Raw genomic sequence first — 24646 nt, forward strand, 5'->3', positions numbered from 1 at the left:
CTACCTTCAGGGGCGCGCCGCTTGGTGAGGAACCCAGCCCCGGGTCCTGTCGTCGACCCGGAGCTCCTGTGGCGGCGTTCGCGTGGGCCACTTCCGTTGCGGAGGGATCCGGCCCCGCCGGAGGTGGTACGTCATCATGTCAGGGAGGAGGACGGGCACGCCCGTTGCTACATGGCTGCTATGGACGTCAGGTTCCCCAATACCTGGCAGGTTCTTCGGGGATCTCACCCGAGCTATGATCATGTGATGGTTCCTACTCTTTGGGTGTCCACCGCCCGCGCCTCAGGAACACGTGAGTGAACTAGATAATTCAATAGTATTGGATCTATATTAGCCAGCTAGTGATGTATTCTATAATATTCGAGACGATGTATTCGAGATTATATATATTATTCGATAATATTCGAGACGATGATGTATTCGAGATTGTATTCGATTATGCATATTAATTATCTACTATGATTCAGTTTTAGCTTTCAAGATGCATATATATTAGCTACTATTATTCGAGATGCATATCGATTATCTACTATTATTTGAGATGCGTACTGCTTGTTTTATATTTCTTCTGGATTAGTTATATAAAAGCTATGGCGGACAATACCTCGAAAATAATATATATTAGTTATATATATAAATAAAACACACTTTGAACGTATGTTCATCCACCTGGAAAGCCGTGAACATGCTGGCACGCTTTATTTCTTCCTGGAATCTGCAATTCTCGTGTGTTTCCTGTTAAACTATCGTGCGCTCTTTTTTTGTACCACCTTATGTTGTCATGGAAATATAAATACATTTTGTTTGAACATGACAAACATAGTACATTGAACATGGCAAATATAGTACATTGAACATGGCAAATGCAGTACATTAGACATGGCAAATGCAGTACACCAGACATGACAACTGCAGTACATTTTCAACTGGACATCGTCATTCCTACACCAACATGGCATCTACAGTTGATTAAACATGGCAATTGCATTTAAACAAACACAGCAGTTGCATTTTAGTAAACCTGGCAACTGCATTTCAGCATAAGTGTCGACAATATAACATTTTTCAGTTGACATTGGCATTTGCATACCAACATGCCCCAAGGGAAGCACAGTGCATTAAACATGGCAACTGCACTTCATTTGAACATTGAAAATGCATCCGAGCAAGCATGGCAAACATAATTTTTATTGAACATGGCAACTGCAGCTGATTAAGCATGGTAAACAGTATTTCATTAAACATGGCAACTACATATCATGGCAACTACATTGCATTCTACAAGGCACCTACTGCCTTAGTGCTTTTTGTGCAAATAAGACGGTAACACAACTGACTTACTTGTTAAAGATCTTGTTTGTGTATATCTTGCTCATTTGCCTCTCCATCGGTAAATACGTTAGCAATCTCGGCTGCTTTAGCGCGGTGGTAGCTTCTTGCTGTAGCTCAGATCCCAGAATTTTTTATTGGAAAGCTATGTACTGCTTGGCAAACTGTAGCAATGAGTTGCCAGGGCTCACGCACCGCTTCAAAACAGTAATGAACCCCTTGCTGCGCTGCGTAGTCTGTAGAAAGGGGAAGAAGCACTGCATGAAGAAGGCCGGCACCGAGTGCATTCACTTCTCCTATAGGCTAGCAAGCGTCTCGTTGTCTTGGACTTGATATGTTTCAATCATGGCCATCCAGCTCCTTTCAAACTCCTCCACCGTCAGCTGTGGTCCACGCACAGTTCGAATGCCTTGTGGAGCTCTGGACGGTCAGCAAAGAATGGTCCTAGCGTCTCCTAAGCCTTCTTTATAATGTGCCACCTGCAGTGCCTGTGCACTGCCAACGGAAAGACCCCCTCTATGCCTGCACGCATGCTGATATCCTGTTCTGTTATTATGTTCATCGGAGCAAGTCCATCCATGCACTCCAAAAAGGTCTTGAACAGCCAATCATACCCATCTGTGTCTTTGTTCCGAACGAGCCCGCAGCCGAACTACAATGACTGATTATGGTTATTTATTCCTATGAATGGAGCACATGGCATCTTGTACATATTGGTGAGGTACGTCGCGTCGAATGAAATGCAATCTCGGAAATGTTTGTAGGCTCTCCTTGCAGCACCATCCACCCAATACATGTTCCTGACACAGTCCTCATCGTCCAACCTTATCATGTAGAAGAAATCTGGATCTTCTTTCGCTTTCTCATCGAAGTAGGCCATTGTGGCCTCTATGTCAGCCAACTTGCTCTCTCTACGGTATTTGGCCTGTAGGTTTGTGACGTCAGCTGGTATGTACGGCATGCTACTCAGAGTCCCCTTTTTGCTGTGGATGAGCGATAGTATCTGGACCATTCTTGATGGACCGACGTTACAATCATGTAGCAGCTTTACGAATTGCCTTTCAACGGGGGTGAACCCTCTGTGGGCGGTCAAAAATTTTACCAGGTCGAACTTCTTTATGAGTTTGTGGTTGTGCTCGTCGAAATATTCAGTCACCACACACTGTGTACCATCTATGTTTAGCTTACACCGGACAGGGCATTCAGTCTTGAGAATGATACCTCTCTTTCGTTCCGGAACGACATGCGCAACACCTTTTCCCTTCTTGGTCCTCCGTGCCTTGTGGCACCTCATCTCACCTTTGATGTACTCGTTAGTTTTCTTAATTTTCCTATGGTATTCGGTGTTGACCGCAAATCTATGGAACTTTGCATATGTCTGGTAGAATTCCTTTGCTTATTCGAATGATTCAAATCTCTGCCCAACGTACAGTGGCTGAGGTACCATGATCTCTGATTGCCCGCCATCTTCATCCCCTTGTGCATCGTCGTCAGTTTCATCATTCACTTCAGTATCGGCGGCAGTTCCATCTACTTGAGTGTTGCCAGTGCTTGTGTTCAAAGGGGTGCTTGTCGGCATTGCTGGAATGATTGTCATTTCCGACTCCGACTCGAAATTGTTTGCGGCATGATTGTCTGCTGGCTGGTGGAACGCGTCTTCCGTGCGCTCAGAGCTCCCCGCATTAGATGTCCCCGCGCCACTATTCATTATAGTTGTAGGCCCTGTAATATAAAAAATAGGTACGAGAGTAAGATTTTTGTTTGAATAACATGTTTATCGCAACAGATCACATCAAATTCGATTAATTTGGCATGACATCATTTCAAACAGCAAGCCGTGAGTCTGTGCGTGGACATGTATGGCAACTGTAGCTGTCCAGTCATGGAAGCTACGGTTCAACAAACATGGCAACTATTGTTTGCCTATGCATGACAACAAGCTCCTTCATTTTAGTACGAAAACTTGGGTTCTATGTGCATGGCAGCTGCAGTCCTGCATACATGGCAAACACTGCAACCAACAAATGGCAACCACTGTGTTCTACCAACAAAACTACTGCATTATAAGATTGATCTCACTAGGCGAAATGCGTTCAACCACTAGTGATGCACACATGCTTTTAGCAGTTGGAAATTTTTCAAAAACAATACATGACTCATTTACACGCAACCACTTGTCAGCGTTTTATGCTTGGTTTTTGTCCACCATCACTGCTTCAATTCTTTTTTTCGGCACGTGCGATTTTTTTTGCCAGAAAAACAAATGTAGTGTTGTTTTGTTGTTCAGTTTTTAAGCATAGTAGTGGTTGGTCAATTCATGGCAAATGCAGTTTTGTGCTAGCACGGCAACTGCAGTTGCCCCTGACGTGGCAACTACAGTTTTCCTGGCATGGCAACTGTAGTTGCACCGGTATGGCAACTGCAGTTGTTCCTTCATGTCAACTGCAGTTGTCATGGCATGGCAACTGTAGTTGCACTTGCATGGCAACTGCAGTTTTTCCTCCATGGAAACTGCAGCTGTCCAGGGATGGCAACAACAGTTGTTCAGGGATGGCAACTCCAGTTCATTACACATGGTAATTGTAGATGTCCAGTCATAGCAATTGCAGTTGTCAACTATGCTCCTTCTGCTAAGTGTGCATCTGCAACTTCACTTTTTTATGGACTCACCTGTGTATGACGTCGATGGCAGGTACATGGGTGTTGCCGGATGCCACGTGCTGCATGAAGGCTCTGCATTTTCATCCGTGATAACTCGTGAGTTCTTTTGCCATTTTTTTTGCATGTTCATTTTTCATGTCCACGCCAGTATGTGCTCTATTTTCATTTGCGTTATCTTGATTAGCCATATTAGCTAGTTGAAGTTGGCTGCTCATACATTTGCCAGTGTTAGCGCCTTGCGACTGAACTTGTCACGGGGGCCCCCTAAGAGTGTTTTGGTCATAAGAACCTGCAAAAAAATGACAGTGTACGACATAAGTAGAATGTCATCTTCATCGTTGCGAAGATGGCAACTGTCTCTTTTTTTGTTATCCCGCAACATACCAACGCCTGCATACTGTTCTAGTAGTGGCCGCAACGGCCCTGCAGAGATGAGTTGACTGTACTCTGATGCATCCCAAGGGGGCGTTTCTGGCCTTTGAGAACCCCAAGTATCAGCGCCATCTTCGTGATTCATTTTTTCTGTGTCTCGCTTCTTTCCAATGTGTTCTCAATCGCTGCATGAACAATAACGCATCAAAAATCCACAAGAATTGTATTCTTCCGCTGCTTGCACATAGAATATAGGGATGGCAAGCAACAGGTCAAATAGGTGGCAGTTACTGATAACGAAATGTGGCAACTGTCATTATACACAAGTGGCAATTAATTTTTCCCACCCCCTTCATTCCAAAATTGTCCTTCCTTTCCTTTTTTTAGGGATTCCTACTCATCCATTTTCATACCCAACTACTTGCGTCAATCAAACTAGGAACTTAAGTTAATCACAAACGTAGTACATCGCAGATCTGGTGTATTCTGCCTGGCAATTGCGACACTGAACCATGCAGTGTTCTACCCCTATAGCATGGACCCAGTACAAGATCCGGAGATTTTCGGCCTTAAGGATGAGAAGGTCTCTGGAGGGCTGGGTTGGAGTGGGGTGGTGGGGGTGGGGAGGGTTGGGGTGTGGTTTGCGGTGGGAGTGCCTTATGGATCTGCCCTGGTTACCATGGCAACCATAGATTGCCGGCGACGGAGGTCGGGGTTCGAGAGGTCGGGGACAATGGCGGCAGACGAGAGAGGGGATGGATCGGAGGCCGGGAACGGCTGGGTCGTGCGGGCAGCGGGTCGTCTGGCCCGGACGGGGCAGTGCGGGCGGGATTGCGACAAACCGGACGTGCGGGCTGTGCAATTACGCGCCCGAACGCGATCGTGCGGACGGGTTCCTGTTCACGCCACACGAGGTGTGTGGGCGGGTTCGCATATATGCCACACGTGTGGCAGTTATCGCGACCCTTAAAAAAATAGGGCATCCTTTGTTGGAATTAACCACGATAAGGAGACCTTGTCCGCCTCGGACTGGTGCAATCACCAAATGGATCATGACTCGTATTGTTATGTTTTACTGCTATATACATGTGTGTAATTAACGCCTGTAAAGTTTACCCAGATCTAACAAAAGAAAAGTTTTAGGTGCGACACGCACCTAGTGCTATCCATCGGCCCCTTGTGTGTTGTCGACGTGCATGTGCTAGTTTTCTACGGGCGTTGCTAAGAATCCATCCAGCAGCCAACTAGCTAGCATGACACATAGGATCTCGAGGAATATATACGTGTGTGTATCTCTCGGCGGAAGCACAGGCCGACGAATCGCGTCGTATACGTACACTGAAAGTACATGGTGTACGGGGACTGTGCCAACATCGAGGAGCTCTCGCGCCGCCGATTCCTTTGACGGTCTCTTCGCCCCGCAACGCATCCGATGGGGAAACGCGGTGCGGCGGATGGGATGTGCGTCGACTGGGCTGCCCTGTTCGGGGACGGAAGCCCAGAGCCACCGGAGACCGATCTCTCGCCGCGGTGACCAGCCGCTCTCTCCCCTAGGTACGCACGCTCCGCCGATTCCTTCTCCGCCTCTTTGCCGGTGCATCGGATGAGGAAACGTGGCAGCGGGTCACGTCTGGACATTAGTGCAGAACCGGGCTATACCACCGGTTCCTAAGGAGCTTTAGTGCTGATTCTGCAACCGGCACTAACGGGTGAGGAGTAAAGGTCCCCCTTAGTCCTGATTCAGCACGAACCATCACTAAAGTGTCACCACGTGGCACGAGTCCGCGCCGGGGGCTGGGAGACCTTTAGTACCGGTTGGTAACACCACCCGATACTAAAGATTTATGGGGTTTTGGGTTTATGATTTCTTTTACCTTTAATTTTGTGTTTTTCATTTAATTCATTTTCATTTGCTGGTATTTTACGATACTGCATATTGTACATATTCTGCATATATATATAAATAGAATTTTTCGTAGAACCGATCATATATATATATCATATCGAATGTCTCGCACAACATATTCACACATACACATGTATATATACAATAATTGGTATATACAATTTCTCCTACACACATGGAGGCATTACTGCGGTGGTGGTTAATGGAATTCTCCTTTGGATCTATGACCTGGTCGAGCAAAAATGCCGATATTTCTTCATGAATTGCTCGTACGTGATCCGTTCATAAGAGCTTACCCCACACCATCATATTGAACTTTAAAGAAGGAGATCAATATGCATCTATTAGTTGTGTGGTATATGTAATAGATATTGATAATGATGTAAACATTATGAATAGTGTTCTGGCAAACGTACCCATAGCTGTCTATCAGTTTTGCTCTTTTCGAACGCAATCATGTGAATGTTGTCGCAAACGTAGTATGCATATAGATCATTTCCCTGCTCCTGGTGCATGGTTTTTATCGGAATAGAATTCAATCAGATAATAATTAATCAAGCATGATAAGTAATAGTATTGAACTGGAATTAAAAAGATGGTAGCTAGTTAGTACTACTTAATTAATTACCTTGGGTCGATACAAATGCATCTTTTGTTTCCATCGGCCTGGAACCGTTTTGATGAACTTTTCCTAAGCCCCGCCCGCCGGCAAAGAAAATGAATAAAGGAGTTATTAATTAGTGGATATTAGGAAATGACGAACAAAAGAGGCCGACATATAGTTCGATAATGATTGAAATTACATGTTGACCATCTCCTTCACAATTTCGTACTCAGTAACTAGTTTAAGAAGTGAGTCCAATACTTCAACTGTTGCTTCCTCAACTTGAATGATTAACAAGATGCAGTGGAAACTGCATGCGCACACATTTGCATGTATAAATTAAGTGGGTATGTGCATAACACTCATCAACTACCCTAAACCCTATACACTTATTAACGTCTAGCTATTAAGAAAAAACAGAATTTGTAGTACAAGACAGTGTGACTCACCCGAAGTTGTAAGGAAGTAGTATCTCTCGATTGGTATTTAGGCGCTTCAAGAACTCTAGTAAGTTTTTCTCTGTTTCTTGTCAATATAATTCCATTGACCATGTCTCTTGATTAACTGTATTTGTGTCAATGAACCCAATGTCATAGAGTCTAGCTTTTTTTATTTCATAGATCTTCATTCTGCATAATACCACAGAAAAAGAATATAGTGAGGATAATTACAGGTAATGATCAACAAGCACTACAGCTAGCTTGAGACTTAAATTACAAAAATAAATCACTTACAGACAATAGGAACTGATGATAGATTTGTCAAGTGCGTCTTGACTGAAAAACTGAAACATTTCTGTAAACTCGACATACAGATCAGTTGCATGGTAGTAATGCTCTTCCTTGACTTTCACCGTGAGAGACTCTCGATTGGTAGTCTTGGCAATTTTCATGTACGATTCATGCAATTCATACATTCTTGTTGAGAGCTTCTTGACCTCCTCAGGGTTGACCACAGGTTCACCGCGGGCATATTTCCGTTTTACTTCTGCCTTTGTAATCAATGGCGTGGGCTTGAGCTCTAGGAGTTATTCCACAGTGACACCGGCCTCTTCAGCCATCCTTTCTATGAGTGTCGGTTATTACAGGAAGATCGGCGCCGGTACTCACATGTGTTGATGGTACAATGAGTGGGAGGATCGATTGCACCGCCTATTCTCCCAGCTGGGGAACAGTTTTCCCTTTTTTTGGCTGCTTGGCTGGAGCTCAATCGAGCTCGGCTACTTCAGTTGTCGTTGATATGCCTTCCCGATTTGGCGCTCATAGTCTGAGTCAACAGGTTTGGGAGCCGGTGATCTAGCCATACGAATAAAGTGCTCAATGACATGCTCAGGCACTATCTCCTCTAGCGGCGGTGGCGGTTTCGGTCCAAAATAGGTGTCCAATTGTCTCCTGACTTCGGCTGCATTTTCCTCATCGCTCATGTCGTAAGGCCTGTTCGGAAGAGGCACGAGGCTTGGATCCCTTGCATCCTGTACTTGTACCGCCAGCCGCCATAGCTGCGGTGGCTCTCTTTCTCTACGGCGGCGGCTCTCTTCCGCTACAACTTGGAGGTGGAGGAGTGGGCTCACATGGTGACGGACTTGGAGGAGGAGCAGTGGCCTCACGCATTGGCGGACTTGGAGGAGCAGGAGTCTGCAGAGGCGGTGGCTGACTTGGAGGATCTGGAGTCGACTTCTGACGAGGTGGCGGACTTGGAGGAGGAGCCGGCTGACGTGGTGTCTGTGGACTTGGAAAGACGATGCAATCCTTTCTCCATAGAAGGATACAATGTAATGCCTCTCCCAGTGTGCGCTCGTCATAAACTCTATAAATGTCAAGCTGTAACCCCCTATATTCTGCCACCACTTCATCAACCGCGACATGAGCATAGCCAGCTGGAATCGGATTGCAATGGAAGGTTGCTGCAGGGGGGTTGTATAAGCAACGCCATCTGCCACCTTGATGGATATGTTCTTCACTTTGAAGTGTATCTCATAATTAGTGTTCTCAATGATTCATCCACAGGGTATGTATCTAGCAGTGCCTCATGGCCCGGTGCGGAACCCACGATGCTCCTCATCCAGCTTCCTCTTCTTATCCTCCTCCATCTTCCTTCTGGCACGACTTCTATAGTCGGTGTTCCGGTCCGAGAACCCCTCAAACCACGGAACAATGCCTATGCCTCGTGTTCTTCCCGGGTGTTCAGGATTTCTCAGGGCGCGCGTAAGCTCGTCGTTTTCTCTGTTGGGAGTGAACACCCCCGTTCGAGCCTCTTCTATTTGCAGCAAGTATTTTGTGCTCGACTCCTTTAAGTCCTGCCTTCTTCAAAACATTGCCTGTCCTTGGGTCCAATGCCCCATGCGCATATAAACAAGTCCTGCATCTTGGGGGGGGGGGCAGCTCAATGTAATTGGAGTAACCCCTGCAGCCTGCATCTCTTCCTCAGCCTTATCCCACTTAGGCCGGGCAACCGTAGCCACCTGACCCCATCCTATGGAACTGCTCCTTTTTCGAGGCATTCACCGTGTTTATTCTCGACCGTTCCTTAGCTAGTTCCGATTCCTTGAATTTCATGAAAGTTGGCCAGTGATCTCTTTGCTTCTTAAGTGTTCCCGTGAATTCTGGAGTCTTCTTTCCTCCTTTGATGTACGTGGCCCATATAGTGTTCTTGTGGTTGTTGAAGGCAACCGCCATCTTCCTAAGAGCAGCCTTCTTGACTTTTTCCACATCTTCAGCTGTGAAATGATCTGGTAGCGTGAAATGTGACATGAGAGCTTCCCAAAGCAGTTTTTTGGCTCCATCGTCAACAAAAGTAAGATCTGGACTTTGCTTTGCTGGCTTTTTCCGTTTTTGAATGGAGATCGGGAGTTGATCCTTCAAAAGAACTCCGCACTGACGAACGAACTTGCTCGCATTCTTCTTAGATTCGACCGGTTCGCCATTATCTTTGATGGCATCGATGTTGTACTTTATGCCTTCCTTCAACTTTTTGGCCGGGCCTCGCACTGTCTTGCTCCCTGTAGACGATTTGCTCGATCCGGAGGACTGAAAGCAGAAAGATCATTTAAACACACGTGCTGATCAGCAGATGCATGCTTCTATAAACATGTACCTCGCCGGTATTTGCTATTTCAAGATCATCATCATAGTTCTGGACTTCATCAATTCGGTCGTCTTGATCGAATATCATATCACCCTCTCCGGTATTGTTTAGATATTGGGACCCGTCATCTTCTTCATTCTGATCATTTGGTGGCTCCGGGAGCGTATCAGCTCGAACATAGTGTCTTCTCCTTCGCGTCTGCCGGTATTGTCCCCCATAGCTTTTGTTTAACTAAAGTACAGGTGAAGGCTAGCAAAAGACTGGGAAGCGACCAACTGAGAGAGTGACAACAGTCATGAACATGCATTAAAACTAATTCGCACCGAGTACAAACATGAGTAGGATATAATCCACCATGAACATAAATATCGTGAAGGCTATGTTGATTTTGTTTCAACTACATGCGTGAACATGTGCCAAGTCGAGTCACTCAATTCATTCAAAGGAGGATACCATCCCATCATACCACATCATAATCATTCTAATAGCATGTTGGCACGCAAGGTAAACAATTATAACTCAAAGCTAATAAAGCATGGCACAAGCAACTATACTCTCTAAATGTCATTGCAAATATGTTTACTTCATAATAAGCTGACTCAGGAATGATGAACTCATCATATTTACAAAAACAAGAGAGGTCGAGTTCATACCAGCTGCTCTCATCCCAATAAGTCCATCATATGTCGTCATTATTGCCTTTCACTTGCACGACTGAACGATGTGTATAATAATAAGAGTGCACGTGCATTGGACTAAGCTGGAATCTGCAAGCATTCAACTCAAAAGAGAAGACAAGTAATATGAGCTCTAAATTGAATAAACAATCATGCATATGAGAGCCACTAAGCATTTTCAATATGGTCTTCTTGACCCCCAAAGGAAAGAAAAGAAAAGAAAACTATTTACACAGGAAAGCCCCCACCAAGTAAGAAGAAGAACTAGAAATCTTTTTGGATTTTCATTTTAATTTCTACTACAAGCATGGAAATTAAACTAACTATTATTTTTGGTTTTTCTCAAGATTTATCAAACACACAAGAAGAAAACTAGAAAAAGGAATTTAAACTAGCATGGATAATACAATGAAAGAGTATGAGCACCGACAACTAGTGTGTGAACATGAATGTAAAGTCGGTGAGAAATACGTACTCCCCCAAGATGAGGCTTTTGGCCTAAGTTGGTCTAATACCAAGGATCGCCTGGCTGATATCCATAAGTGAAACCGGGGTTGTACTGAGATGCAGCGGCAACCGCCTCCTGAGCTGCAGCATGTTGGCGAGCTGCCTCCACTCCCCTCTCGTATTCAGCTGCTTCCTCCCTGGTGACAACATATCTTCCTTTTGCCTGATAATCAAAAAGGTATGGAGCGGGAAGAGTAATAGGGACGACGTTGCGTCTGTCATAGATTAGTCGATAATGGAGGAATCGTTCATTCCTCTCAAGAAAATGATGACTAAACATAGCTTCTTTATCCAAATAAACAGGAGGTATTATCATATCTCCCTCTCGTGGGGCTATACCAAGAAAATTAGCCACACGGGTTGCATAAATTCCTCCAAATAAATTTCCCTTTCTACTATTGTTCTGCAACCTACGTACAACTATTGCCCCCAGGTTATAACCTTTAAAACCTAACACAACACTCTTGAGGATACCCAGATCAGGTACACACATGTCACATGCTTCATCCTTACCGTTAATACATCTACCAATAAAGAGATCATAATAATGTATAGTAGGAGAATGAATGCTCCCTATGGTATTTTTGCTATGTCCCTAGATTCTCCCACAGTAATACTAGTAAGAAAATCTCTAAATTCAGATTTGTGAGGATCATTAATATTACCCCACTACGGGAGTTTGCAAGCAGTTGTAAAATACTCTAAGTCCATGGTGTAAGATGTATCATAAATATTAAATAGGACACTAGGAGAATTACGCGTACAGTTATATTTAAACCTCCGCACAAAGGAATCGGTTAATTGATAGTACTGAGGGCACTTATCTTGTAAGAAGTCCTCCAGCTCAGCATTAAGCACATACGCATCAAATTCCTCCTTAAAGCCTGCTCTGACCATAAAATCATCGGATGGCCACTCACAAGCTCGTACATCTGCGTTCCTCGGCAATTCAACATCCTACTCACGTATAGCAATCCTGGGCCCTTTCTTCACCGAGGAACCACCTTGGTACATTCTCCTAAGCATATTTCTTTTTCTGAAAATTTCTGAAATTTTAATAACTTCAAAATAAAGGTGCATAAAACTAAACAAGATTGATAGCAACTACTCCTGCAAGTGCCTAGAGCCTATATCATGCATTGGAATTGCTTGGGACCTCAAAAATTTAACATGCAAGCTCAAGAACATAGTCACCTATGCAGCAAAAATTTGCAATGAATAAAGCACTAGAACAAAAACTAATTGGACCAATGGAGGAGTCACATACCAAGCAACAATCTCCCAAAGCAGTTTCATGAATGGAGCTTTGAGCTAAGAGATCAAAAATCACAGCAAAACGAGCTAGAACTCGGGCTTGAGCTAGATGGGGATTTTTGGGGTAGAAGATGAAGTGTGTGGGTGCTGGCATAAGTGGAGGGGGGCCACCAGGGGCCCACGAGACAGGGGGCGCGCCCTATAGGGGGGGGCCTCCTCTCTTGTGGCCTGGTGCTTGCCCCTCCTGCAGTAATTTCAGTGCCTAAAATCTTCAAATATTCCAGAAAAAATAATACTAAATTTGCAGGGCATTTGGAGCACTTTTATTTTTGGACTATTTTTTTAATGCACGGATAATTCAGAAAACAGACAGATAATATCATTTTTGCTTTATTTAATCTAAATAACAGAATGTAAAAAGAGGGTACAGAAGGTTGTGCCTTCTAGTTTCATCCATCTCGTGATCATCGAAATGAACCCACTAACAAGGTTGATCAAGTCTTGTTAACAAACTCATTCCGAATAGTATGGAACCGGAGAAATTTCGAATAACACTAAGTTACCTCAATGGGGATATGAAAATCCCCAACAATAAGAATATCATACTTTTTCTTGACAGTAGGGAGAGGAAATTCAAAACCTCCAAAAATAATAGTTGGAACTTTCTCAATAGTATTTATGCTATGAACTTGGATTTGCTTCCTCGGAAAGTGTACCGTATGCTCATTACTATTAACATGAAAGGTGACATTGCCTTTGTTGCAATCAATAACAGCTCTTGCAGTATTTAAAAAGGGTCTAACCAGAACAATAGATATACTATCGTCCTCGGGAATATCAAGAATAACGAAGTCTGTTAAGATAGTACCATTCGCAACAAAAACAGGCACGTCCTCACAAATGCCGACGGGTATAGCAGTTGATTTGTCAGCCATTTGCAAAGATATTTCAGTAGGTGTCAACTTATTTAATTCAAGTCTACGGTACAAGGAAAGAGGGATAACACTAACACCGGCTCCTAGATCACATAAAGCAGTTTTAACATAATTTCTTTTAATAGAGCAAGGTATAGTGGGTACTCCGGGATCACCAAGTTTCATAGGTATTCCACCCTTAAAGGTATAGTTGGCAAGCATGGTGGAAATCTCAGTATCAGGTATTTTCCTCTTATTAGTGATGATATCTTTCATATATTTAGCATAAGGGATTGTTTTAAGCATATCAATTAAGCGCATGCGTAAGAAAATAGGTCTAATCATTTCAGCAAAACGCTCAAAGTCCTCATCATCCTTTGACTTGGATGGTTTAGGAGGAAACAGCATGGGTTTCTGAACCCATGGTTCTCTTTCTTTACCATGCTTCCTAGCAACAAAATCTCACTTATCATAACGTTGATTCTTTGATTGTGGGTTATCAAGATCAACCGCAGGTTCAATTTCTATATCATTGTTATTACTAGGTTGAGCATCTACATGAACATCATTATTAGCATTATCATCAGGTTCATGTTCATCTCCGGATTGTGTTTCAGCATCATAGATAGAAGTATTATTAGGATTCTCAGGTGTTTCCTCATTAGGTTCACTAGAAGTTTGCAAAGTCCTATCATTCTGCTTTTTCTTCTTCTTAGAAGAACTAGGAGCATCTAGATTATTATTCTGAGAATCTTGTTCAATTCTTTTAGGGTGGCCTTCAGGATACAAAGGTCCCTGAGTCATTCTACCAGTTCTAGTAGCCACTCTAACAACAAAGTCATAGAAGCATGTTTACTAGTGAGTTTAAGTTCACCTGTAACTCTAGCTACATAATCATTCAAGCGTACTATCGTATAAGCATTATTCTTCAATTTTCTACCAAAATAATCACTGAAATTTGCTTGTCTATTCATGAAATCATCAAATTCATCTAAGCATGGGCTATGAAATTTAGTAGATGGGATTTCATCTTTATCATATCTATAGAGAGAATTTACCTTTACTACCTGTGTCGGGTTATCAAGACAATGGGGTTCTTCAACAGGCGGTATATCAAGACCATATATTTCTTCAATAGGAGGTAAATTCTTAACATCTTCAGCTTTAATACCTTTTTCTTTCATTGATTTCTTTGCCTCTTGCATATCTTCAGGACTGAGAAATAAAACACCTCTCTTCTTCGGAGTGGGTTTAGGAATAGGCTCAGGAATTGGCTCAATTGGTTCAGGAATTTCTTCAGGAATTGGCTCAGGAAGAGTCCAATTATTTTCATTAGTCAACATATTATTCAATAATATTTCAGCTTCGTCGACTGTTCTTTCCCTGAAAACACAACCAGCACAACTATCCAAGTAGTCCTTGGAAGCATCGGTTAGTCCATTATAGAAGATATCAAGTATTTGATTTTTCTTAAATGAATGATCAGGCAAAGCATTAAGTAATCGGAGAAGCCTCCCCCAAGCTTGTGGGAGACTCTCTTCTATGATTTGCACAAAATTATATATTTCCCGCAAGGCAGCTTGTTTCTTATGAGTAGGGAAACATTTAGTAGAGAAGTAATAAATCATATCCTGAGGACTACGCACACAACCAGGAGCAAGAGAATTATACCAAGTCTTAGCCTCACCCTTTAATGAGAACGGAAATATCTTAAGGATATAAAAATAGCGAGACTTCTCATCATGAGTAAACAGGGTAGCTATATCATTCAACTTGGTAAGATGTGCCACAACAGTTTCAGATTCAAGGCCATAAAAAAGATCAGATTCGACTAAAGTAATAATCTCAGGATCAACAGAGAATTCGTAATCCATATCAGTAACATAGATAGGTGAAGTAGCAAAAGCAGGGTCAGGTTTCATTCTAGCATTAAGAGACTGCTGCTTCCATTTAGCTAATAATTTCTTAAGATCATATCTATCTTTGCAGGCAAAAATAGCTTCAGCAGCTTCTTTATTCATAACGTAACCCTCACGAACAACAGGCAATACATAATCATTCAGAGAACGTTCATCATCACTATCATCAATAATAGCATCTTCAATAATTTCATTCTCTCTAACCCTAGAAAGTTGTTCATCAAGAAATTCACCTAATGGCACAGTAGTATCACGCACAGAAGTAGTTTCATCATAAGTATCATGCAAAGCAGAAGTGGCATCATCGATAACATGCGACATATCAGAATTCATAGCAGTAGCAGGTTTAGGTGTCGCAAACTTATTCATAACAGAAGGAGAATCTAGTGCAGAGCTAGATGGCAGTTCCTTACCTCCCCTCGTAGTTGAAGGATAGATCTTGGTTTTAGAGTCTTTCAAACTCTTCATAGTGATCAACAGGTATAAATCCCAAGTGACTCAGAGAATAGAGCTATGCTCCCCGGCAACAGCGCCAGAAATTAGTCTTGATAACCCACAAGTGTAGGGGATTGCAACAACTTTCGAGGGTAAAGTGTTCAACCCAAATTTATTGATTCGACACAAAGGAAGCAAAGAATATTCTTGAGTATTAGCAGTTGAGTTGTCAATTCAACCACACCTGGAGAACTTAGTATCTGCAGCAAGGTATTTAGTAGCAAACTAGTACGATAGTAATGGTAACAGTGGTAAAAGGTAAAGATAGTAATAGCCATTTTTTTGGTGTCTTGTAGTGATTGTAACAACAGCAACGGAAAAGTAAATAAGCGGAGAACAATATATGAAAAGCTCGTAGGCAATGGATCAGTGATGGATAATTATGCCGGATGCGATTCCTCATGTAATAGCTATAACATAGGGTGATACAAAACTAGCTCCAATTCATCAATGTAATGTAGGCATGTATTTCGTAAATAGTCATACGTGCTTATGGAAAAGAACTTGCATGACATCTTTTGTCCTACCCTCCCGTGGCAGCGGGGTCCTAGTGAAAACTAAGGGATATTAAGGCCTCCTTTTAATAGAGAACCAGACCAAAGCATTAACACATAGTGAATACATGAACTCCTCAAACTACGGTCATCACCGAGAAGTATCCCGATTATTGTCACTTCAGGGTTGTCGGATCATAACACATAATAGGTGACTATAGACTTGCAAGATAGGATCAAGAACACACATATATTGATGAAAACATAATAGGTTCAGATCTGAAATCATGGCACTCGGGCCCTAGTGACAAGCATTAAGCATAGCAAAGTCATAGCAACATCAATCTCAGAACATAGTGGATACTAGGGATCAAACCCTAACAAAACTATCTTTATTAGATGGTAAATCTCATCCGACCCATCACCGTCGAGCAAGCCTACGATGGAATTACTCACGCACGGCGGTGAGCATCATGAAATTGGTGATGGAGGATGGTTGATGACGACGACGACGACGAATCCCCCTCTCCGGAGCCCCGAATGGACTCCAGATCAGCCCTCCCGAGAGAGATTAGGGCTTGGCGGCGGCTTCGTGTCGTAAAACGCGATTAAACTTTCTCTCTGATTTTTTTCTCCGCGAGACGGAAGATATAGAGTTGGAGTTGAGGTCGGTGGAGGTCCAGGGGGCCCATGAGATAGGGGGGCGCATCCCCCTGTCTCGTGGACAGGCCCTGGGCCCCCTGGTGTATTTCTTTCGCCCAGAAATTCTTATTAATTCCAAAAAGTGCCTCCGTGGATTTTCAGAACATTCCGAGAACTTTTCTTTTCTACACATAAAACAACATCATGGCAGTTCTGTTGAAAACAGCGTCAGTCCGGGTTAGTTTCATTCAAATCATGCAAGTTAGAGTCCAAAACAAGGGCAAAAGTGTTTGGAAAAGTAGATACGTTGGAGACGTATCAGTCCGCCACCAGTCAGCAGTCGACTCCAGATCCTCCAAGTCAGCCACCGCCTCTGCAGACTCCTGCTCCTCCAAGTCCGCCAACGCGTGAGGCCACTGCTCCTCCTCCAAGTCCGGCACCGCATGAGCCCACTCCTCCTCCTCCAAGTCTTAGTGGAAGAGAGCTGCCGCCGTAGCAAAGGAGAGCCACCGCAGCTATGGCGGCTGGCGGTACAAGTACATGAGGCAAGGGATCCAAGCCTCGTGCCTCTTCCCAAGAGGCCTTACGACATGAGCGATGAGGAAAACGCAGCCGAAGTCAGGAGACAATTGGATGCCTATTTTGGACCGAAACCGCCACCGCCGGCAGAGGAGATAGTGCCTGATCATGCCATTGAGCACTTTATTCGTATGGCTAGAGCACCAGCTCCCAAACCTGTTGACTCAGGCTATGAGCGCCAAATCAGGAAGGCATGTCAAAGACAACTGAAGGAGTCGAGCTCGAGCTCCAGCCAAGCAGCCAAAAAAACAGGAAAACGGTTCCCCCGCTGGGAGAACAAGCGGTGCAATCGATCCCACCGCCCTCCCCCTCTCACCCCCTCCCCTCTTCTCATCAAAATATGTGAAGGGGAAGATCGAGAGACCAGGTGCTAGACAGATCCGTCCACAAACGGCAAACAACATCATGCCAAGGTCACCAACACCATCGTCAAATGGCGGGATTCTTCTACCTTGACGGACTTGCTCGCGTGTCGAGATATGAGAGGGTCCTTCTACTTCTTCCTCGCTCATCGCCCCTTTCGCCACGCCATGGATCGACCTTCCTCTTCTCCCACAGACGCCATGGACCGAGCTCATTCCCCTCCTCAAGAGATGCTTCACCCCGCTTCATGTTTGGCTTGCTGCAATGCTAACCCTCACCTTATCTCCCTCCCTTTCCTCCCATATCGACACATGCATGTCTTTTTACTCTGCCGCATCACCTCAGTACCTCACCACCGCCTTCGTCTCCTTATACAGTGTCGTATCCGCCGCCTTCTGCTGTCTGTAGAAGAGCGTTTTCGGCTCTTGAACCTACAAAATATAAAATGCAGATGTCAAGAGAGTGGTTATTTTATATACTCTAACACACACACACACACACACACACACACACATATATCTTTTCCTAATAATAAATCACGGATTGACTCATTGGGTTCACCGTCACAATACACTTCTTCTTATGAATTTACGCTTTCAGTTTTTTCACCTATATTATTTTCTACATCCGAGGTGGTACTATTTTACCTGCAAACTAATACACAGGCTAGGAGTCCTTGGGTTCACCGTCACAATACGCTTCTTCTCATGAATTTACGCTTTCAGTTTTTTTCACCTATATTATTTTCTACATCCGAGGTGGTACTATTTTACCTGCAAACTAATACACCAGCTAGGAGTCCAGGGATCGAACTGGCCAGATAATTATCAGCTAGCTAGGAGTCCTAGAAATCAACGTGGCCGGAGAATTAGTTTCCTTATTCATTACACAAAACGATGCAGCTTGGGCCACGTCCTAGGTCTCAACGGCGCCGATTAGCTTTATCCAGTGCGTAAACATCTCGCCTTTCTCTTCGCCTCTGCGATCTCATCTATCTTGGCATTGGCAGCCTCCTGCTCCTCTCTCGAGCCCCTCGATCAATGGATGCAGCTGATAGGAAAGCGACGGTCCTATGCTCGCGAATGCTGGCCACGTCCTGGAGCTCACAGGCGAGGAAGACTACCAGGCGCTTGCCGCCGTTGACCACGGCCACCACCCACCAGTCTCTTGGCGGCGTTGGACAATAGGATCGGCATGGCTAATTAGCTGCCGCCGACATGTCGGGAGGGCCAAGCACACGGCCGGCTAACCTTGCACTGTCGCCGTTACCGTTTGGTGATTGGTCGCCAGTACCATGTCACGTCCTCGGCTACTACCCAAGGCCCACCAGAGGAGCAAGAAGGCCTGGCACGGCCCAAAAGGAAGAAGAGGCCCAACCGGCTTTTCGATCCAGAGACCTGGGAAATGTAGGTTAACTAGCTTTGTGTGCGTGGTGAGGAGGACGGCCGAGTACTGAATGTAATCTCATCCCCATCCTCAATCTCTCTCTCTCAAAACTGCGCCTCCTCTCTGAATCCCTCCTCCTTCCCCAACTGCTTGTATCTCCATGGATCCGATGAATTGAGTAGAGAGGGCATAACATATGGTATCAGATTTGCCAGGTTATCTACAGCGACCCACCTTCTCCACTCGGCAGCAGAGGCAAGCGGTGGCGATGGAGCAGCGCGTGGATGAGTTGGCGGCGGCGCTCAAGCTCATACAGGAGCAGAACGCCTCCATCCAGAAGGCGCTGGTGGCGTCCACGACCCTTTTCGAGGAGATCAAGCCGGCCGTCGTCGATCTAGCAGGCTGGAGACCGACCTTGGATCAGGCGGTGGCTGATCTGAGAATGGATCTGGGCGGAGTTCGGCGCGACCTCGACCACGTCATCCGCAACCCGATTCTGTCCATGAAGCCGACGGATCTGCCGCCGTTGGTGACGGAGCCACCGCCGCGCGACACCTTCGTCGCTGCGACGGCCACCCACAGGCCCGATGGCCGCCGTGATGACACAACTTTCCGGGGGGCGAGAGTGGGGGTAGTGACTACCCTTGTTCCACCTCCGGTCACGGGTACGTCCGCCACTCATGAATCTCGCTCGCGTTCGCTTGTTCGTTCGCCTGAGCCGCGTCAATTTTCCTCTGGGTTAACCCATTTCCGCCAGCCTTCTCGTTCGGGCAGTCCAAGGCGTGTGCGTTCTTCCCTACCGCCACGACCTAAGATGGATTTCCCTCTGTTTTTGGGGGAGCGGCCGCGCAGTTGGAAACGCAACTGTGAGTCTTACTTTAGAGTTTTTCATCTGGATCAGGAGTTGTGGGTGGATACGGCAGCAATGCATTTTGCAGGACGGCCATGATTTGGTTAGAGAATGGGGGGTTTGATCTCAGTCATATGGAGTGGGAGCAGTTCTGTTCTCTGGTCTGTGACCAATTCGAACGCAACGAGTACAATTCTCTGTTGCGTCAACTATTTCATTTGCGGCAAACGGATTAGGTTTCTGAGTACGTTGCTCAGTTTAATGATCTGATGCATTCGCTCTTAGCGTATAGCAGTTCTTGGAATCCTGCTCTGTTTCCGTCCCGCTTTGTTGATGGTCTTAAGGATGAAATTCGGGTTGTTGTTCTTGTTCACAACCCTCGCGACATGGATACTGCTGTTTCCTTGGCATGTTTGCAGGAAGAAGCGCTGGAAATTTCTAAAAGGCGTGAATCTCGTCGCACAGACAGTAGTGTGGGGAGTCGATCCCATTTGCGTGGTGCGATGCCATTGCCTCCACCACCCGGACGTCCTCCTCCAGTGACTGATGTTGCAGGGGATCGGAAAGCTGCGCCCAATGCTATGGCGCACTCGACTCCATCTACTGATGAGCGGTTGACGACCCTCCGGGCCTATCGCCGTGCAAGGGGGCTTTGCTATCTGTGTGGTGAGAAATGGTCCAGGGATCACAAGTGTGCTACTGCTGTGCAATTGCATGTTGTGCAGGAGCTGTTTGATGTTTTAGGCATTTCTGGATTTGACAGTCAATCAGATCAGTGAGACTCCGCTAGTGAGTGCCATACAATTTCCAGAGCGGCAGTAGATGGTACCGTCGCTCCTCAAACGGTGCGCTTGCAAGGATCCATCCAAAAGCACAAGGTGTTGATGCTCATTGACTCGGGGAGTTCACACAATTTTGTCAGCTCTACGTTAGCAGCTCGCTTGTCTGGTTTGGTGGCGTCCACTCGTTCCCTTCGGGTGAGTGTGGCTGATGGGGGACAAATGCAATGCACTCTGTTGACAACTGATTTTGGCAAAATACAGAGTGAAAGGGTTTTCAGCATGAGAAAGTTTCATATCGTCGAGTGGAACAACTTTGATGTTTAGGCTATCGCCATTCGACCTCATCTCAGTGGCCGAAGCTATACTCCGAGTGACAAAATTTAATGTTCTGAGTGCTTTTCGGCCGATTACGCCCTCGATATGACCTCAAATGAAGGGGTGCTCTAAAGGAATTGTCTTTGTCTCGTCAAGACAATTGATTCTCATATGTAAATCATCTCAATCCGAGTTCAGATGCAAAAGTTATAGTCAATACGGTCTGGACAGGCCAGAGACCAAAATGTTACGCTTGACACCAGACACACGTTGATGAGTGTCTGATGCAAAGCGTGAGCAATTCGGCCTTCAAGACGGCCTTTAATTGAAAAACCTTCAACACAGAAAAGTTTCGTCTCGTCGAGCCGATCGATTTTCATATATAATTCATCTCAATCCGAGGTCGTATGAGACTTGGGGAGACAAATCAAGATCAGGCTATGTTTTTGGTCGAGTGAAAAGCTTACCATCCGAGTGAAAACCTACTGATTGAGTAAAAGGTCGAGTGAAAAACTACCGATCGAGTAAAAGTTCGTGAAAACCTACCGATCGAGTAAAAGGTCGAGTGAAAACCTAACGATCGAGTAAAAGGTCGAGTGAAAACCTATCGATCGAGTAAAAGGTCGAGTGAAAACCTACCAATCGAGTAAAAGGTCGAGTGAAAACCTACCGATCGAGTAAAAGTTCGAGTGAAAACTTATCGATCGAGTAAAAGGTCGAGTGAAAATTAATCGATCGAGTAAAAGTTTGTCTTCCGAGTGAAAATATAGTCATCCGAGTGAAAGATTGTTTTCCGAGTGAAAAGGTCGAGTCGGATGGTCCGAGTGGAAGTCTCTAATATCCGAGTGGATGAGCTCGGATCCGAGTGAAACTGAACATGTGCCCGAAAGTTTATCAAGATGACCTCGGATGAAGAAGTGTTCAATACAGAAGTTGTGCATATCATCAATACGGTAAACTTTGGTTTTGGAGTCATCATCATCAAAAATAGTATATGGCCTGCAAATTCTCTACAAGACTCGGATAATTCAGTCTACTTCAAGACCGAGTCCGACTGGAAGGTAAAGATGACCTCGAAAAGTATTCAAGATGGCCTTATTTGAAAAAGTGATCAACATGAGAGTTGTTCGTATCGTCGAGGCGCACAAGTTTGATATTTGGGCCATCTCGATCGGAGGTCATATGGAGGCACGGCGGCCTGCACAAGGAGGAAGACAGAAGTTGGGCCAGATTCAGACTAAATCCGAGTTGGAATAGAACTAGGACTCTAGGACGCGAATTGATGTAATTTTTCTTGTAAGGAAAGCCTAGATGAATCCTTTACTTGTACGAAAGTCCAGCCGCCTCTTAAATATGTGGGGGGTGATGGCCGATTGAACAACACACAATCGAACAAATCAATATACTACTTTTTCATCTACGTTTTATCTCTCCACTGTTTTTCTCTCTCGTTCTACGCTGTTCTTCGTGTTTGAGAGCTGCGAATCCCGAGGCTCTGGGGGCGAGCGAATCGACCTAGGGCAGCCCATAGCCGCCGCACTCCCTGACGGGGTCCCTCCCGGGGGTGTGGGGTTTTCGGGTCTGTAAAAGCGCCTGCCGACTGTCTTGCGTATCGCGCTGTCGGTCGGGTCTCCTTCGACGTGAGCTGCGGTGCATCACCCCCGGCGTCGAGGGTACACGTGACATGTTCGTGTGTCAACACACTTTTTGGCGACTCCGCTGGGGAACGAAGATCAATCATCATCATCCATCATGTCCAATCTTCCCAAGCCATCCGAGGTAGAAGCCGATAACATCATTAAGCCCAGTCTTGATGAGATATCGGCCGATCATCGCCAAGTTTATGAGGAGTACAAGAAGGCGCGCGAAGAGAAGGATTTGCAGGAGTTCCTTGCAAAGTTCAAGAAGGATCGCCAAGGCAACATCACTCCGATTGAAGAAATCAAGTTCCCTCCTCTTCAAGACGAGCAGGTTAAACCCTCTGTAAGTACTACCTTTTCTCCTGAGCAGTGGGCTGAGATTGAAAGTCGTATTGCTGATGGTAACAATCTAGTCTATCAAACTTTCATAGAAAATACTAATGCTCAGAAGAATACATCTCAATCGACTAGTGGTAATAATGGTGTAGCTGATAGTGTGCAAAACCCTAATCTGGCTTTACCTATCTCATTGGCGCCTCCCGTGCCGATGACTTATTATCCTACCCAAACAAATCAGATTGTGGCTGCACCCATTAATCCTATTATGAGCATGCCAGGTTCGGTGGCAATGCCGAACCCAACCTTACCTACAGCTACAACCACTCGACCACTAGCAAATTATGGGTCGACATACCTGCCACAATTCCTACCTACAGCTAGTAATCCTACTCCTCCTATGCCACTGCCACCAGCTTCATCGTCTAATATGGATGATGGTTTAGCTAATCTTAGAGAGGAGATGGCTAAGATGCTTCGAGAGAATTTTGGAGTTGAGTTACCTCGGAATCGGATTTACCAAAAGTCGTACCCCGAGTACTTTGATGCCATCCAGTGCCCTCCAGGATATAAAATTCCAGATTTTGTTAAGTTCAATGGAGAGGGCGCAAAAACCACATGGGAGCATGTTAGTCAATACTTGGCACAACTAGGTGAAGCAGGCTCACTGAATGAGTTGAAAGTGCGTTTATTTCCTTTATCATTAACTGGTACCGCATTTTCATGGGTTTCTTCTTTATCACATGGTTCCATTCGAGTTTGGTCGCAGCTAGAGCAGAAATTTCATGATCACTTTTACAGCGGCGACAATGAACTCAAGTTGTCACATCTAACATCGATTAAACAGAAATATGATGAATCGGTCTCTGATTACGTCAAGAGGTTCAGAGAAACGAAAAACCGATGTTTTAGTTTGGTGATAACCGAGAGAGACTTGGAAGACCTAGTGCTGAGTGGTTTGAGGACTCCCATTAGAGAAAAGCTAGAAGGCTATGAGTTCTTAAATATTAACCAAGTCTTACAAAGGGCTTTGGCTCAGGAAAACCGAAGAAAAGATATCAAAGAAGTGCATAGGTACAAAGCCGATCGTCCAAAGATGAATATGGTGGAATATGATAGTGATCACTCGGACGGTGAGGGTGATGTTTTTGCTATTGAATTTGTTTGGCCATCTAAGGCCAAACCCTTTAATTGCAATGATCTGAAACCGATTCACAAGAATCGTGATGAAGAGATGAAGTTTACTTTTAATATTGCTAAGTGTGATAGAATATTTGATGCTTTGCTGCAGGCTAAGATTATTAGAATATCTCATACTTTACCGCCGTTTGAAGAGCTGAAACGGCGTGCTTATTGCAAGTATCATAACTCTTTTTCTCATGCTACTAACGATTGCAATGTTTTTCGACGACAGATACAATCGGCCATTAATGACGGACGATTGAACTTTTCTGAGATGCAAGTTGATAAACAGCCCTTTCCAATGAACACCATGGATTTAGAAGGGAAGAAGCTGCTCATTCGGCCGGAGGTAGCC

The sequence above is a fragment of the Triticum dicoccoides genome, chromosome 4A, assembly GCF_002162155.2.
Source record: "Triticum dicoccoides isolate Atlit2015 ecotype Zavitan chromosome 4A, WEW_v2.0, whole genome shotgun sequence".
In the NCBI taxonomy this organism is placed as follows: Eukaryota; Viridiplantae; Streptophyta; class Magnoliopsida; order Poales; family Poaceae; genus Triticum; species Triticum dicoccoides.